Here is an 18,862-nt window from a genome sequence, read left to right on the forward strand (position 1 = left end):
TTTCCCCAGCGGGGCATGGCCTATAGTAGATAATCACTGAATTTACCTTGAATGACTGACTGTGAGACTGAATCAAAATCAAAGCATCTGATCTGATCAGAATCCAAATAAATGAACAAAATGAATGAGCACTCATTGAGCTGCCTAGCTCAGTGCCCTGCACAGAGTGGGGACTCAGGAAGTCCCAGATGAACATCTTCTTGCAATACATTGTTTTATATAAATTTGCTTATGTTGCTATAAGACAATATTTTCCAAAGTACAACATTTATGTCTTTGGAGATGTTAATAAGTGGCTGTTAAATAAATGTTAAAGAAGATCCTGGAGCCTAATAAGTTTGGAAAATGCTGCTTACATAATTCTGCCCTTAGAAGTTTCCTACTTACTAAGCATTTGAGAAGTACAGTGGTAAAAGGAGGTTATAAATGCACATAGTTCTACAATATTTGTTAAGAAAAATAGTAGTCCTTTCCTAGCTCTCCATTTCCTGCTTCCCAGGGGGAACTAACTAATTCTGTTGGTATTTATTTCAGTATCTCTCAATAGTCCTAAACAGCTGCTTGCACTGCCACTTTTTGACACTTTAGTTTTAGGCATGACCTATTGACTTTTCACAATGGAAGTATTGAGAAAAGGACTCAGGCAAGGCTACAAGCATCAAGCAGTGTATGCAGAAGGATACAGACCTCAGTATCCTGGCACTGCATGGAGAGCTGTATTTGGGCCACTCATGGTCAGATATCAAGGATGAATCTGCACCAGGAGAGGGATAGTTTCCCAGCCCTCATTACTTTCTGTGCCTGAGGGTTTTGGGAGAAGGCATGTGACAGTGGGGCTTTTGCACATATAAGAGTGGTCTTGCTAGTGAAGAGTGGTCTGCCCAATGGCACTGCATACCAATCCTGATAGCCCCTGGGGAGAGAGGAGCACTAGATCCAGTTGGCTCATTGCCAGGTAGATCTGCTGGGTTTACTAGTGGAGAACCCTATGGGACTCTCCTAGGAAACCTGAAGAATTAGTCTCTTTCACTCCACTTCCCCAATTAACATGCATACTTGCCACCCCCCATACTTCTGATACAGTGATTTCACACATTTGGTTACATCAGTTATCAATGTGTTGTTATGACCATTTGAAACACTATGCATGGTTGAGCCATATAAAGAACCCTTAATTAATTTCTCTTCCTGTACAACTTTTAGTTTTTCCAATTTTATTGTTTTTCGCTTGTGGTTTTCTATGCACCTATCACTATTTTATCCCCTAACTCTTCCCCAGTTGTATAAACCTCCTCACAATACATTCAAACATGACAGTTCAGGGATCACTTAGATTTCTGGTGACCCTTGGTTCCCCTCTTAACTTTGAGAGTGGGGCACTACAAAACTATTTGGTATTTCTGTTTGCTTGGGCATGGTTCTTTAACCATGTTTGCTTGGGCATGGTTTTTACAGTGCCTCACTGTAGGGTTATTATGCTATGTTATTTCATTGGGGAAACACCTCAGGTTCATGTATTGGTTAATATACATGGTCAGTTGTGTGTAGCAGAGAATTGAAAGAAAAGTAGCTTAAACAAAGGAGAAGTTTATGTATATCTTAATAAGTCTGGGTTAGTACAGTGCTCTAGAGTGTCCAGGACTCAGGACATCCTCTATTTTGTTGCTCCACCATCCCTAAGATGTTGCCTTGGATGGTCCAAGATAGCTCACCACCGTGGCTGCATTCTAGTCAATAAGAAGAGGGAAAAGGGAAGGGAGGGATGTATTGCATCCCTATAAATTGTGCATAACAAATCTGCTTATATCTTATTGGTGAGAAATGCTGGCCACATCTTCTGGAAAGAGAGGTTGGGAAATGTGTAATCGCTTACAATACACATATAGCCATATGCTTAACTAAATATTCTACTATTAAGAAGGAAGGGAAGAATGAATATTGAGCAGCAACTAGCAGATTCTGCCATAACCAGTATCCTTAGGGCATTTCTCATGGGCTGGATTCTTCCAAAATCTTGGCTAAAGCCTGCTTTCTAGAGTTCTGGGAATTAAATGAGATGAAAAAGCTGGGTCAGTGGGGATGGTGGTAGTGGGGGCTGGGTCTCAAGATTTTGTGTGTGAGCTTTTTATTTATTTATTTATTTATTTATTTATTTATTTATTTAATCTTCATTTTATTGAGATATATTCACATACCACGCAGTCATACAAAACAAATCGTACTTTCGATTGTTTACAGTACCATTACATAGTGGTACATTCATCACCCAAATCCCCTGACACATTCATTAGCACACACACAAAAATAACAAGAATAATAATTAGAGTAAAAAAGAGCAATTGAAGTAAAAAAGAACGCTGGGTACCTTTGTCTGTTTGTTTCCTTCCCCTATTTTTCTACTCATCCATCCATAAACTAGACAAAGTGGAGTGTGGTCCTTATGGCTTTCCCAATCCCATTGTCACCCCTCATAAGCTACATTTTAATACAACTGTCTTCGAGATTCATGGGTTCTGGGTTGTAGTTTGATAGTTTCAGGTATTCACCACCAGCTACCCCAATTCTTTAGAACCTAAAAAGGGTTGTCTAAAGTGTGCATAAGAGTGCCCACCAGAGTGACCTCTCGGCTCCTTTTGGATTCTCTCTGCCACTGAAGCTTATTTCATTTCCTTTCACATCCCCCTTTTGGTCAAGAAGATGTTCTCCGTCCCACGATGCCAGGTCTACATTCCTCCCCGGGAGTCGTATTCCACGTTGCCAGGGAGATTCACTCCCCTGGGTGTCTGATCCCACGTAGGGGGGAGGGCAGTGATTTCACCTTTCAAGTTGGCTTAGCTAGAGAGGGAGGGCCACATCTGAGCAACAAAGAGGCATTCGGGAGGAGGCTCTAAGGCACAAGCATAGGGAGGCCTAGCCTCTCCTTTGCAGCAACCGTCTTCCCAAGGGTAAAACCTGTGGTAGAGGGCTCAACCCATCAACCCACCAGTCCCCTATGTCTGTGGTCATGTTAGCAACCATCGAGGTGGGGTAGGAGAATACCCCTGCATTCTCCACAGGCTCCTCAAGGGGGCACTACATCTTTTCTTTTTCCTTGTTTTTCTTTTTTTTTTTTTTTTTTTTAACTTTCCCTTCTTTTTTAAATCAACTGTATGAAAAAAAGTTAAAAAGAAAACAAACATACAATAAAAGAACATTTCAAAGAGACCATAACAAGGGAGTAAGAAAAAGACAACTAACCTAAGATAACTGCTTAACTTCCAACATGTTCCTACTTTACCCCAAGAAAGTTACCTAATATAGCAACATTTCTGTGAACTTGCTCCTACTATATCCATCAGAAATTAACAGACCATAGTCATTCCTGGGCATCCCCAGAACGTTAAATAGCTTATCTGTTCTTCTTGGATTATTGTTCCCCCTTCCTTAATTGCTCTCTATTGCTAGTTCCCCTACATTCTACATTATAAGCCATTTGTTTTACATTTTTCAAAGTTCACATTAGTGGTAGCATATAATACTTCTCTTTTTGTGCCTGGCTTATTTCGCTCAGCATTATGTCTTCAAGGTTCATCCATGTTGTCATATGTTTCACGAGATCGTTCCTTCTTACTGCCGCGTAGTATTCCATCGTGTGTATATACCACATTTTATTTATCCACTCATCTGTTGAAGGACATTTGGGTTGTTTCCATCTCTTGGCAATTGTGAATAATGCTGCTATGAACATTGGCGTGCAGATATCTGTTCGTGTCACTGCTCTCCGATCTTCCGGGTATATACCGAGAAGTGCAATCAGTGGATCGAATGGTAACTCTATATCTAGTTTTCTAAGGAACTGCCAGACTGACTTCCAGAGTGGCTGAACCATTATACAGTCCCACCAACAGTGAATAAGAGTTCCAATTTCTCCACATTCCCTCCAGCATTTGTAGTTTCCTGTTTGTTTAATGGCAGCCATTCTAACCGGCGTTAGATGGTATCTCATTGTGGTCTTAATTTGCATCTCTCTAATAGCTAGTGAAGCTGAACATTTTTTCATGTGTTTCTTGGCCATTTGTATTTCCTCTTCAGAGAACTGTCTTTTCATATCTTTTGCCCATTTTATAATTGGGCCGACTGTACTACTGTCATTGAGTTGTAGGATTTCTTTATATAAGCAAGATATCAGTCTTTTGTCAGATATATGGTTTCCAAAAATTTTTTCCCATTGAGTTGGCTGCCTCTTTACCTTTTTGAGAAATTCCTTGAGGTGCAGAAACTTCTAAGCTTGAGGAGTTCCCATTTATCTATTTTCTCTTTTGTTGCTTGTGCTTTGGGTGTAAAGTCTAGGAAGTGGCTGCCTAATACAAGGTCTTGAAGATGTTTTCCTACATTATCTTCTAGGAGTTTTATGGTACTTTCTTTTATATTGAGATCTTTGGTCCATTTTGAGTTAATTTTTGTGTAGGGGGTGAGGTAGGGGTCCTCTTTCATTCTTTTGGATATGGATATCCAACTCTCCCAGCCCCATTTGTTGAAAAGACCATTATGACTCAGTTCAGTGACTTTGGGGGCCTTATCAAAGATCAGTCGGCCATAGATCTGAGGGTCTATCTCCGAATTCTCAATTCGATTCCATTGATCTATATGTCTATCTTTGTGCCAGTACCATGCTGTTTTGGCAACTGTGGCTTTGTAATAAGCTTCAAAGTCAGGGAGTGTAAGTCCTCCCACTTCGTTTTTCTTTTTTAGAGTGTCTTTAGCAATTCGAGGCATCTTCCCTTTCCAAATAAATTTGATAACTAGCTTTTCCAAGTCTGCAAAGTAGGTTGTTGGAATTTTGATTGGGATTGCATTGAATCTGTAGATGAGTTTGGGTAGAATTGACATCTTAATGACATTTAGCCTTCCTATCCATGAACATGGAATATTTTTCCATCTTTTAAGGTCCCCTTCTATTTCTTTTAGTAGAGTTATGTAGTTTTCTTTGTATAGGTCTTTTACATCTTTGGTTAAGTTTATTCCTAGGTACTTGATTTTTTAGTTGCTATTGAAAATGGTATCTTTTTCTTGAGTGTCTCTTCAGTTTGTTCATTTCTAGCATATAGAAACATTACTGACTTATGTGCATTAACCTTGTATCCCGCTACTTTGCTAAATTTGTTTATTAGCTCTAATAGTTGTATCGTCGATTTCTCAGGGTTTTCTAGATATAAGATCATATCATCTGCAAACAATGACACTTTTACTTCTTCTTTTCCAATTTGGATGCCTTTTATTTCTTTGTCTTGCCGGATTGCCCTGGCTAGCACTTCCAGCACAATGTTGAATAACAGTGGTGACAGTGGGCATCCTTGTCTTGTTCCTGATCTTAGAGGGAAGGCTTTCAGTCTCTCACCATTGAGTACTATGCTGGCTGTGGGTTTTTCATATATGCTCTTTATCATGTTGAGGAAGTTTCCTTCAATTCCTACCTTTTGAAGTGTTTTTATCAACAAGGGATGTTGGATTTTGTCAAATGCTTTTTCAGCATCTATTGAGATGATCAATTGATTTTTCCCTTTTGACTTGTTAATGTGTTGTAATACATTGATTGATTTTCTTATGTTGAACCATCCTTGCATGCCTGGAATAAACCCCACTTGGTCATGGTGTATGATTTTTTTAATGTGTCTTTGGATTTGATTTGCAAGTATTTTGTTGAGGATTTTTGCATCTATATTCATTAGGGAGATTGGCCGGTAGTTTTCCTTTTTTGTAGCATCTTTGCCTGGTTTTGGTATTAGATTGATGTTAGCTTCATAAAATGAGTTAGGTAGTGTTCCATTTTCTTCAATGTTTTGAAAGAGTTTGAGTAAGATTGGTGTCAGTTCTTTCTGGAAAGTTTGGTAGAATTCCCCTGTGAAGCCATCTGGCCCTGGGCATTTATTTGTGGGAAGATTTTTGATGACTGATTGGATCTCTTTGCTTGTGATGGGTTGGTTGAGGTCTTCTATTTCTTCTCTGGTCAGTCTAGGTTGTTCATATGTTTCCAGGAAATTGTCCATTTCCTCTACATTCTCCAGTTTGTTGCCATACAGTTGTTCATAGTATCCTCTTATAATTTTTTTAATTTCTTCAGGATCTGCACTTATGTCACCTTTTTCATTCATTATTTTGTTTATATGGGCCTTCTCTCTTTTTGATTTTGTCAGTCTAGCTAGGGGCTTGTCAATCTTGTTGATCTTCTCAAAGAACCAACTTTTGTTGATATTTATCCTCTCTATTGTTTTTTTGTTCTCTATGTCATTTATTTCTGCTTTAATCCTTGTTATTTCTTTTCTTGTACTTGGTTTAGGATTGGTTTGCTATTCATTTTCTAGCTTCTTCAGTTGATCCATTAGTTCTTTGATTTTGGCTCTTTCTTCCTTTTTAATATATGCATTTAGTGCTATAAATTTCCCCCTTAGCACTGCTTTTGCTGCATCCCATAGGTTTTGGTATGTTGTGTTCTCATTTTCATTCGTCTCTATATATTTAGCAATTTCTCTTGCTATTTCTTCTTTAACCCACTGATTGTTTAGGAGTGTGTTGTTTAACCTCCAGGTATTTGTGAATTTTCTAAGTCTCTGATGGTTATTGACTTCTAATTGTATTCCATTGTGGTCAGAGAATGTGCTTTGAATAATTTCAATCTTTTTAAATTTATTGAGGCTTGTTTTATGTCCCAGCATATGTCACGGAACTGCAGAAAGTTCCGTGAGCACTAGAAAAGTATGTGTATCCTGGTGATTTGGGATGTAATGTCCTGTATATGTCTGTTAAATCTAATTCATTTATCAGATTGTTTAGGTTTTCAATTTCCTTATTGGTCTTCTGTCTGGTTGATCTATCTATAGGAGAGAGTGATGTGTTGAAGTCTCCCACAATTATTGTGGAAACATCAATTGCTTCCTTTAGTTTTTCCAGTGTTTCTCTCATGTATTTTGTGGCACCTTGATTGGGTGCATAGACATTTACGATTGTTATTTCTTCTTGCTGAATTGCCCCTTTTATTAGTATGTAGTGGCCTTCTTTGTCTCTCAAAACATCCCTGCATTTGAAGTCTATTTTATCTGAGATTAATATTGCTACACCTGCTTTCTTTTGGCTGTAGCTTGCATGAAATATTTTTTTCCATCCTTTCACTTTCAGTTTCTTTGTGTCCCTGTGTCTAAGATGAGTCTCTTGTATGCAACATATTGATGGTTCATTTTTTTTGATCCATTCTGCGAATCTATATCTTTTAATTGGGGAGTTTAATCCATTTACATTCAACGTTATAACCGTGAAGGCATTTCTTGAATCGGCCATCTTATCCTTTGGTTTATGTTTGTCATATTTTTCCCCTCTGTCTATTAATATCCTTTATTGTACCCATACTGAATCTCTTTAGTACTGAACCTTTCTCCAAGTCTCTCTGTCCTTTCTTTGTTTCTCTGTCTGTAGGGCTCCCTTGAGTATCTCCAGTAGGGCAGGTCTCTTGTTAGCAAATTCTCTCAGCATTTGTTTGTCTGTGAAAAATTTAAGCTCTCCCTCAAATTTGAATGCTGGATAAAGTATTCTTGGCTGGAAATTTTTCTCACTCAGAATTTTAAATATATCGTGCCACTGCCTTCTCGCCTCCATGGTGGTTGCTGAGTAGTCACTACTTAGTCTTATGCTGTTTCCTTTGTATGTGGTGAATTGCTTTTCTCTTGCTGCTTTCAGAACTTGCTCCTTCTCTTCTGTGTTTGACAGTGTGATCAGTATATGTCTCAGAGTGGGTTTATTTGGATTTATTCTATTTGGGGTTCACTGAGCATTTATGATTTGTGTATTTATGTTGTTTAGAAGATTTGGGAAGTTTTCCCCAACAATTTCTTTGAATACTCTTCCTAGACCTTTACCCTTTTCTTCCCCTTCTGGGACACCAATGAGTCTTATATTTGGACGTTTCATATTATCTATCATATCCCTGAGGTCCATTTCGATTTTTTCAATTTTTTTCCCCATTCTTTCTTTTATGCTTTCATTTTCCATTCTGTCATCTTCGAGGTCACTGATTCGTTGTTCAACTTCCTCTAGTCTTGTACTATGAGTGTCCAGAATCTTTTTAATTTGGTCAACAGTTTCTTTAATTTCCATAAGATCATCCATTTTTTTATTTAGTCTTGCAATGTCTTCTTTATGCTCTTCTAAGGTCTTCTTGATTTCCTTTGTCTCCCGTACTATGGTCTCATTGTTCATCTTTAGTTCTTTGAGTAGCTACTCTAGGTGCTGTGTCTCTTCTGGTCTTTTGATTTGGGTGCTTGGGCTTGGGTTATCCATATCGTCTGTTTTTTTCATATGCTTTATAATTTTCTGTTGTTTTTGGCCTCGTGGCATTTGCTGAACTTGATAAGGTTCTTTTAGGATTTGTAGACCAATTGAAGTCCTTATCTCTAATTTATCAGATCTACAGCTTCGTGGAGTACACTTTCTCTAACTAACCAGCAGGTGGCATCCACAAGCCACCTGTTCTCCACAAGCCAGTTCTCCCCTGCTTAGCCTTTTTGGTGAGTGGGGGAGTGAGTCTTGTGGGGTCCAATTGGTGTACCAAGCTTGCGTGTGTAGTTGGTGTTGCCTGCCCTGTATATGGGGCGTGTTTCTGGGCAGTCAGGGAGCGGGGGGTGGCTCTAACAATCAAATCTCCCTGGTGATCCTAGAGTTTTAAAGCTGCTGCAATAGTCTAATCCTTCAGTTCAGTCCTGCCACAGTTTGTCTCTGCCACTGACCCACAAGTCCTTGGTATTGGCGTATGGCTCCTGAGACTTGCAAGTGGGCCCCTCTTCCAGGCCGTGCACCCCGGGTCCTCTGTTGCGGGATGACTGTGCTATGTCACAGGTGAGTGCCGTCCCCCCAGGGCAGTTCTGGGCTGCTGGGCTGTGTAGGGAGGCTCCCAGTCTGCTGGAATGATGGCTGAATGGGGCTTTGTTAATTCACACTGCTCTACCTTCCCAACTCTGGGACAATCAGCTGAGGTTGCAGGGACGGCTAATGTCCACGCCCAGTTTTGTGGTATGTGCCTGTGATTTGAAGCACTTCCGTCACACTGGGTTGTCTGGGGCAGTTCTGGGCTATAGGGCTGGCGATGGGCAGGAGTGTTACCTGTCCACCAGGATGACGGCTGTGAACGAACACCCCCCTTTTCTTGGGAAGTTGTGGTGTTTAGTGAATTTTCTCAGCCACTGGATTATTGTGTTTTGTCTCAGAGCTCTCCTAGTTCTGCTCTTGACTTGACCTGCCCAAATTGCAAGTCTTTGAAGCTTTCTGTATTGGGCTTCTTAGAGTAATTGTTTTAGAAAAAGAAAAAAGGATTAAAAAAAAAAAACAAAAAAAGGGCCCTCCTCAGAGATCTAATGGGTTATTGAAATGCTAAGAGACAAAGCAACCAGGGCCATTAAGGAAAGGTCCACAGGGCAGAGAGATCAGCTTTTCTTCGGGATTTGCATATGCACCTCAGGGCCCTTCCCCTTTCTATGTTCACCAGAACTCCAAAAATCCTCCGCTTTTATTTTGGAGTTTTTCATGTTGTTTTTTTTTCTCTGTGCCTGTCTCCTCTCTGCTGGGCTGGCTGCTCTCAGATTCTCTGGTGTCTGGTCTCAGTCTATCTATGGTTGGAGTTTGGATCAGTAGAATGAGATTCCGATAAGGGCTGCCACTGCAGTTCTCCCTTCTCCTCCCCGGAGCTGACAGCCCCTCCTCCCACGGGACTGAGCCTGGCAGGGAGGGGCGCGGGTCCCCTGGCCGCAAAAACTTACAGATTTCGCTGATCTCAGCAGTTCCACGTTTTCATGAGTGTTGTATGAAGTATGCCCAAAGTCAGATTGCTCTGTGGTGTCCAGTCCACGCCGTTCCTGGCTTTCTACCTACTTTCCTGGAGGAGTAACTAAAACATACAGCTCACCAGTCTGCCATCTTGCCCCGCCCTGTGTGTGAGCTTTTACTTTATCAAACTCCATGTACCCTAATCCAAAAATAATATTCCAGTTTTCTGTTGGGGGTGGGAGGTGAGTAAGTGGGGACATTGAGCAGATACTTTCTGCACTTAGTGCATAGGGGTCTGGGAATTTAACTTTCAACCAGTCCTTGTGTTTTCAGTCTCATATTCAATCTCAGTTCCAAAGGTAGATGACTCCAATCCCTGAATGCGATAGAAACTGGTTTTTACGCTCTTAGAATTCAGTGTTCTCATGTCTCCCAAGCCATTAATTGCTCATCCACTTGCTTTCTAGCTTCCAAAATTTTGTTTTTGTTGACTCCTAATTCATTCTCTTTGTCTTTATGAGTTTATGCCCTTTACTTTTGTTTTAGTGGATGGGAATAGAAATAAATGTTCAAGTTCAACTCATCATCCTTAATCTAAAACCTGAATTGTACTTTAAGCCTATTTGTTTTGGCACCCCACTTTTTACATTAATAGAACACCTATTAACATTTCCCATGGTAAGCCTGGCAATATTTATGGGGTGATAATAATAACAATTAATATGTATTGAATTTGTATTTGTTCATAAGCAGTGCTAAGTAATTTACCTTTTATTTCAGGGCTGGTATAAAACCAATCATGCACCAAATACTGTCCTTAGACCCAGGTGTGTCCTTAGACCCAGTACATGGGCCCCAAGCTCAGAGACCTTAAGCTTTAGGAATGCCTTCTTTGACAATTTCTAATGCCTCCTCTGTGCTTGTAACTGCCTGGGTCTGGCAGCACCACCCAGTTAGGGCACTCTAAGCCCTAACCAGAACCCATATGAGCCCTAGTCCCCAGTTATCCCCTTCAGAGCAGTGTCTGACACTCTACTGCCTGCATGGGGTTGACCATGTTCTAAGGAGCTCTGGAACTTGTACCTGTCTGGCCATCCCAGGGCCTAGCCTGGTTGCTGCCCTGGTGAGCTAATCCCTCCACTGGCTGGAGCAGCATTCTTTCACAGAATCATGTGAGATTGGACAACGTAAATGATGTTGACATGCTGATTTTGGGTGACACTGACTCAGTCAGACACATGAAGAAGTGTTTTCATGTGCACAGATTGGGCACTATAAAAGTATGTGAGTTCCTCCTTGCTACCATTATTAAATCTTCATAAATAAATCATTGCACCTCATATGGACTTGTGAAAGTTCTGTGTCCAACCAAGTACAAGTCATCCCAAATCAGTATGTCGGATACAAGTCTTACCCAGAGTACATGGGAAAATATGAAATGAAAATTTGTTTTAAACTTACCATTCAGAATTCTATAGCATAAAAGTAGAATACCACGTCTTCCAACCATGTCTTCTCTTGAACTCTTTATGCCGTAATCACTGCATTCCTGGAATGTGATCTATTTAAATGCCAAATGCACCTCTGACTTTACACATGGCCAACAGAGGGGAAGATAGGCAAGGGGCCTGTGGGCAGAGTGAGGAAAGTCATCACTGTACATACATATAGGGCTATTCTGGTGATTATGGCAGGTTCTGATCATTGGGTGCTGTGCCTGTGACAGTCATTACATATTTTTGAATATTAACCCTCTTTACTTCACTTAACCCTGTTTCATTGTGCTTGTTATAATGATGTGATTACTGAAAGTCGAATGGGAAGTACTTTGCCTAAATTTGCAAACTAAGAAGATGGTAGAGCAGGGGCGTTAGCCCAGGACTGTTTGACTCTAAAAGCTGCTTCCCAGCCCACACTCCACCACCTCTAAGATTGGAAAACATTGATGCAGAGTTTACGATTTTTTTCCCCCATTTCCATTGTACTTTTTGATACTCACCATCCAATTAAAGCCCTTAACTTGTATTATGCTCGTGCTATAATTATTCTAGTCATTCCATATAGCTGCATTCTCTAAAAGAGAGAATAAAACGAATGTATATGATATGGTAGAAGATACAGAACATGATGCAGTGAAAAGGTGCTTGGACTTTTGGCTCACACCAACCTGAGACCAAATTCCAGAAAGTTACAACTTTCCAAACATTAGTTTCCTCACATGGAAAATTGGAATATTAATATCTATCTCTGAAATTATAATTGTGAGGGTGAGGATTAAATAAGATAACATGAATAAACTATACTGACTGTGCATAGTAGGCACTCCAGGAATGTATTTTGTCTTGTATTTCCTCCCAAGACACACATTGAAGGATGTAGGTAATTCTGGTTACAGATCTCTGGAGAGACCAGTTTCTGAATGTCAACATGTACACTTGAGTCCTTTTAAAGGTATATGAAATGAAATAATCAGGAACAGAACAGCTTATGTAATAGTTTCTCATCTTCATTTACTTGGTTTTGCAAAATGGTTTAATTTCATGGATAGACTTGATTTTATAAAAAAGTTTGTCAAATGTAATCCATGGCTGAGTCATTGTTTTCCTAATGTTCACGGCATGGACCAGGCCAAAGAATAATCATAAAATACTTGTTAACGTTGAACTAGAATGTTTAAGAAAAGGAAAGAAGAAGAAAAATGAATGGTTGTTTTTAGACACCTATAATTTTGGAGACACAGTTTTGGATGCATTTTGAGCATGAAAATTCACTGAGGGTGAAAAGTTATTTTTCTTGGTAATTTAGCTTTTGGTAAGTTTGCAAAAACAACATTAGAGAGATTTTTGAGTTCCGAGTCCCAAGACTGGATACATCAACTGGCTAGTATTATCCTGACATTTCCAAGCACAATAGAAATATAGAATTGAGGCTAGTTTCTGAATACTAACAGCAAATTCTACTACCATTCAGTGACACATGAATTGTCTTCTTTCTTTTCTTGCCATCTCTTTGTATTTGCAGGATGTACTGTGCTGGTCACTAGGCCTATGTGAGAGGTGTTTCATGTTCATGCCCCAGTGGCTTTCCACATGGATGTGCAGGTGGATTCCTGATGAAGCACTCTGCTCTCCCCAGGCCTGGCCATGCATGGGAAGGATGGAGAGATTGGTAGGTGGATCCCATCTGGGAAAACACCTTTGCTGAATGTTTACTTGACAGAAATTAATGCTTTAGGTTTGGATGGTAAACTCTGGGAGGACATTTTTTTGGCTTTTATGGGAACTAAATTACACCAATTCTTAGGCTTTCCATGGGAAATTAACTGTACATTTTCATATTTAAGTAATTTTTCCCAATTTGTTGCCAATCTTGAAATTTCAGCCTTTGCTTTGCCCACAGACACCCTACTCCACCCCCCAGAGGGAAAAAATTGACATGTTAATGACGATTAAATTCTGACTATAATCCAGCAAGCCAAAAGATATTCTAGATAACAGAAAGATGACATTTTATGACATCTCTGATCTAAATATTGAACTAGAAATTTTCTTTTAATTTGCGGTTCTAACATATACCTTCTGTGTAGCAAATAACTTCTGCAAAGGCAACTCAATAGATCTAAAATTAGAACCATAGTTTTGATTTAAGTAGACTATTGGGATCAAAAGTTTGTAATATGATGATGATCACCAGTCCTTTCAAAAGTGAAATATAGAATTGGACATAACATTTTACTAATAAGTTGCTGGTTAGTGGTTGTGTATTTTTTAAAAAACAAAAGAAATAAATTTATAAATCAAATCAGCTTTTAAAGTCACAACAGAATCATGCTTGCTTGAAATGTATGTCCATGTACAAGTTCAATAGACCACCCATAACACTGTCTAGCACAGAGAAGAGTCAGAGAAAAACTGTTTATCATGTAGAGTACTGAACACACATGTACTTCAAAACAGGATGACAGATGTGGAACATCTGGTCATTATTCGTATAGGAAGGGGGAGCCTGTCTTCTTTGAAATTATTTATAAGCCGTTTCATGATTAGGACTAATATTTTTTCTTCAGAGTAAAAAAATTAAAGCATTTATGAACAGAATTTTAAAATACATGTTGATTTGCAATGACAACATTCCATATATCAGATAATGGAAAGCTTCACATTTAAATGAGAAATTATAGTGATATTCATAAGGATCCTGTTACATATAGTAATCATATAGTTACTTAGTGTAATTATAGCACACACCTACCAAATGCTTAACTGTGTACCAGACACTGTAAGGATATTAACTCATTTGATCCTCACAACTACTTTAAGAGGTAGGTACTATTCTCATCTTCATTTTACAGAATTCAGAGAGGTTATTAACTTGCCCAAGGTCACACAGCTATAAATGGTGTTGTCAGGATTCAAACACCAACATTCTGATTGCAGATCTACATTTGGCTAAACCACCTCATTGCATACTACTGTTCATAAAGCAAAGTGAAGACTTCTTCAGTTGTGTATGTTATATAGTGTGTGAAAATCACTACCTTTGAAGAGAAACTTCCTGAGCACTGGATGTGTTAGTCAGGATAAGTTTGGCTAAACTGTCATAGCAAAATAATTCAATAATATTCTGTGTCTGAGGTAGCTCAGCAGGGTGCTCTCCTCCCCACTTTTACCTAGGGACTCAGACATCAGGTTGCCCTGACAAAAGAAGAGAGAATCTGGAGGTGACACAGCAGCTCTTAAATGCGTCAGCACAGAAGTCACACTTTTCACTTCCAGGCACAGTTCATTGCCTGAAACTAGTCAATAGCATTGCCTAATTGCAAGGCTGTTGGGAATGTGAGCCAAGGGTAGAAAAAAAGAGAAGAATAAAAACATTGTTAAAGAAGCATTTAGCTCTTCTAAATGTAAATATCACTAAACTCTTAGATTAGAGAAAATTAGGAGGTATAATATGTCCAGAAGTCAATGCCTTCACTAAGGTGTCAGGTGGACAAGAGAGAAATGATGGCTAGAAGGAGTTGTGGCTAAAGAACAAGGATGGCCCCTGGGAAAGCTGGGAGGACACAGGGCAGGCCTCCACAGGGTCCTCAATCTGATCCTCAGCTCCTATGCCCCAAAACCTCAGATGGCTAACACACCTGAGACAGGGGTGACAGATTCAGTATAACCTCACTGACGACAGTTCCATTTAAACCAGATGGTCAAGTTATTAATTTATAATGAGAACCATAAAGGTGGTACAGTCTTCATATTTTGGTTCATAAATGAATTCTCCATGTTTGGTTAAAATCTATGGGAAATCAAATACTATATGAAAAGAGCATGGAGAGTGAGTTGGATGATTTTAATCATCATTGGCTTTACACTAGTGGAGTCTCAAGCTATGCCAGACTACAAATGCAGGACTGGGTGTGAGAACTAGCAAGAATGATGTTTTGGACTCAGTCAAACTTGCTTTTGCTTGGACTTCTATCACTTCATCTAGCAACAGAGCAAATGGCACACCAGAGCAGGAATTCATGAGAGAACAAGTGGCTGTGGTTCCCTGGTTCTTACCTGTTTCTTGCAGCGGCACATCCTGTTCCTTGAAGAGGAGTGAGAATTCTGCCAGGTTAGAGGAGCCCAGAACTTTGAGCTGACTGCCTTCATATTGTTTGGGACTGGGCAATGGGGGTGGCAGACAGAGGGCATGTCAGCCACATCACCAGGGCTTAACATCTGAACTCCACTCTCATAACTTCCTGAGACACCATGGTTCCAAAGAACTAGGTACTTCCATGCTTTATTTCTTGCTTGTCCACCATCTGCCATAAGACCAAATCCATTTATATCAGGCTATATTTGCCTAGAGGACTAAATGCTTGCATCTCCTGCCGAGGGACGGAAACACACAGAACAAATTTCTCTGCTCCCCTACTCCTCTCCCTCTATTTGAATATCTCCCCCTTCTTTGGCCACATTCTTTCTTCCAACTGAGTACATTATAACAATGAATGCTTTTACTGTCCAAATTTGTTATAATGTACTCAGCTGGAAAAATGAATGACAGTAAATGCATTCATTCTTTATAGAGTCTTATGCCCTGTTTACAATAATCTTAATTAAGGGTTTCTCAAGATACTTCAGGCATTTATTTAAAGATTACTACTACAGAAGAACAACTTTGCATGCATTTTTTTCTAATTCATTCTGAGAAGTTAGAGGAGTATTCTGTTCTTCTTCCAATTTATTATCTACAGATGCTAACTCAATTAGATGATTCATAACTGGTTGAACAGTACCAGAGGCTGCTGATGGATGGCTTAAAACCATCTTGGTGAACAATCTGTAGGCGTGCCCTAAGATTCAGTCCTAAGCCCTCTTCAGCTTAAGAATTTTATTTAAATAAAATGTATTTGGATAAAATGTTTTTTGAATTTTTTTATTAGAGACGTTGTGAGTTTGCAAAACAATCATGCATAAAATATGGGACTCCTGTATACCACCCCACCACCAACACCTGGTTTTGGTGTGGAACATTTCTTACTATTGATGATAGCACTTTTAAAAATAATTGCATTATTTTTTTAACAGAAGTTACCTTTGTTACTCCTTATTTGAATAAAACTATAAAATGAATGTTGATCAAATTGTTGAATAACTTGGAGCTAGGAAGGAAATGTGAGATTCTAGAATCAGAATCTAAAAAGATCTCAGAGAACCAAAATGATGGGCTGAATTGAATATTGTGAGATATAACAGTGTTCAATTCAAGGTCCTGCATCTGTGTCCCAAACTTTATCTAACCTAAATTCAACATAGGGATAGGGGGAGACTGGAAATACTCACGGTTATGCTTTGCTTTACTATATTTCCCAGCATCCCTTGCAGTTAGGTTTGCCATTAACCTGGTCTGACATTATAACCCGAGCGGAAATGACATGTGTCACTTCTGGGTGAGATAGATAAGGATCAGGGGTGCCTTCCCCACATTCCCTTCCTCCTGTAGGATAATGCTAGAGAGACTTTGAAATAACAAGATGGTGGAGCCACAAGATAAAGTAACATGATTCCTCATCACCTTTTGGAAGGTAATGATCTAACCCTCATCAGACTAGGATGTGAGCAAGAGTCCTCCTTGATTTTATTAAGCCACTGAGATCTCAAGGTTGTTAGTTTACAACTGAAAAACACTTAAGGATTTTAGTTGACAGGAAGTTTATATGAATTTTCTAGAAGAATACTCCCTATCCTTGACTCCTCGGAAACATTCAGTACTCACCACTCCCTCCTAACAGAGACACTGGTTTCCTTTGCCTTCTGTGACACAACTTCCTCTGGGTTTTCCTATCTCGATACCTGCAACTTTCTCTCACTTTCTTTGCATTCTCTTCCAGGGAATTATTTATTATTGAGTATCTCTGGGTTCAGTCCTCTGGACTTGCCTCTTTCATTTGATGTTCACTCATTTAGATTCAGTTATCATCTATATTCAGAAGACTCAAGTTTATATCACTAGCATAGAATACTTTTCTGATCACCAGACACACATAATCAAACTTCCAATTGATATTTCCTCATGGATGTCTTGATGACACCTCAAACTCATCATACAAGACTCCATCCATGTTCTTTCTCCCTAAATCTGGCCGTCTTCTAGTGTGTCTCACCTCAGTGAATGGCATTCACACATCTAGTCTTGAAACCAAAAGTCCATGACCCCTTCCTTACTCTCACACATCCTTCCTCCCACTTTATATGATCCATTAACATATCCTATCAATTTTCTCTATTCCATCCTCTTTGTGCCAGCTCCATAAAACTATCCTACTAATATTTCTCACCCCAGGCTCCCACAGTGCCATTTTTTTTTTCCTGAACTACGAAAGTACACTTTGATGTTCCTCTGGTTCATTCTTCATAGTAATCTTTTAAAACTGAAAAATTTGCCTCCCCTCTTATTTAAAACTCCATGTTTTCCCATCTGTTGTGTTAAGGTAAAGATAAAACATGGTCTCAAAGACCATACATGATCCGGTGCCTTCTGCCTCTCTGGCTCACCTCACATCCTGCATGCTCCCCCTTTCTTTGCTCCATTCTGTTGACCTACATTCCCCATCTCTTGCTTTCCCCAAGTGTCTCCTACCACTTCACTGCACATGCTCATCCCCATGCCTGAGAACTCCTTCCTCCTCTCTTGACCCAGTAACTTGACTTATTCTTCAGACCTCTGCTCAAGAGAAGAAGCCTTTTGATTTCCCTGATTAGTACAAATCCTGTTACTGATTCTCATGAGACAGTATACCTCTTCTTAGGACTTGTCACAGGTGCAGTTTTGCATGTATTTGTGGGGTTATTTGATTTTTCTTTGTATCCTTCACTAGACTGTAAGCTTTATGAACACAGAGGTCCTTTTCTTTTGTGCGTTGTTTTTTTTTTTTTTTTTTTTTTTACCTCCAGCACCTAATATAATGCCAGTTGTAGATTAGGCCTTCAGTATGTACTTGCCAAAGGAAGAAGGAAGGAATGTAGGAAAGAAGGAAGTGAGGGAGGGAGAGTGGGAGGGAGGAAAAGAGGATAGAAGGAAGGAAGAGAGGACAAAACAGAACAAGCTCTTTTCTACTTTTATCAATTTGCACCTGGAGCATTGGGTTAGGTTCTGGGTGCACATTTTAAGACAAAAACAAAGTGAAGTATGCTCCGAAGAGAGGGACCAGAAAGGTAAGGGGAGGATAAATTGGTCATATGAAGAAGGGTTGAAGGACATGAGGTACTTGACTTGGGAAATCATGGCTCAGGATATATGTGATAGAAGAAAGAAAGCTTGTGTTTGTTTTTCTTTTTTCTGTAGCTACCAGGCAAAAAGTATGGATCCATGAGCAGAAGCTAGAGGAAGACATATTTTGATCAATTATTAGGAAGTATATTTAAAGTATATCCTAAGAAGGCACAATCACCCAAAGCAGGAATAAAGGACCAGGAATAGGCTGAGTGATCACTTGCTGAGGATTCAAGCATCATATAGGTAATTTGATGCTCTTACAATTTCTTCCAACCCAGAAATCCTATTTTAAAGAAATATGTGACGCAGCATTTCA

This window comes from Choloepus didactylus, chromosome 7 (assembly GCF_015220235.1).
Source record: "Choloepus didactylus isolate mChoDid1 chromosome 7, mChoDid1.pri, whole genome shotgun sequence".
Classification (NCBI taxonomy): Eukaryota; Metazoa; Chordata; class Mammalia; order Pilosa; family Megalonychidae; genus Choloepus; species Choloepus didactylus.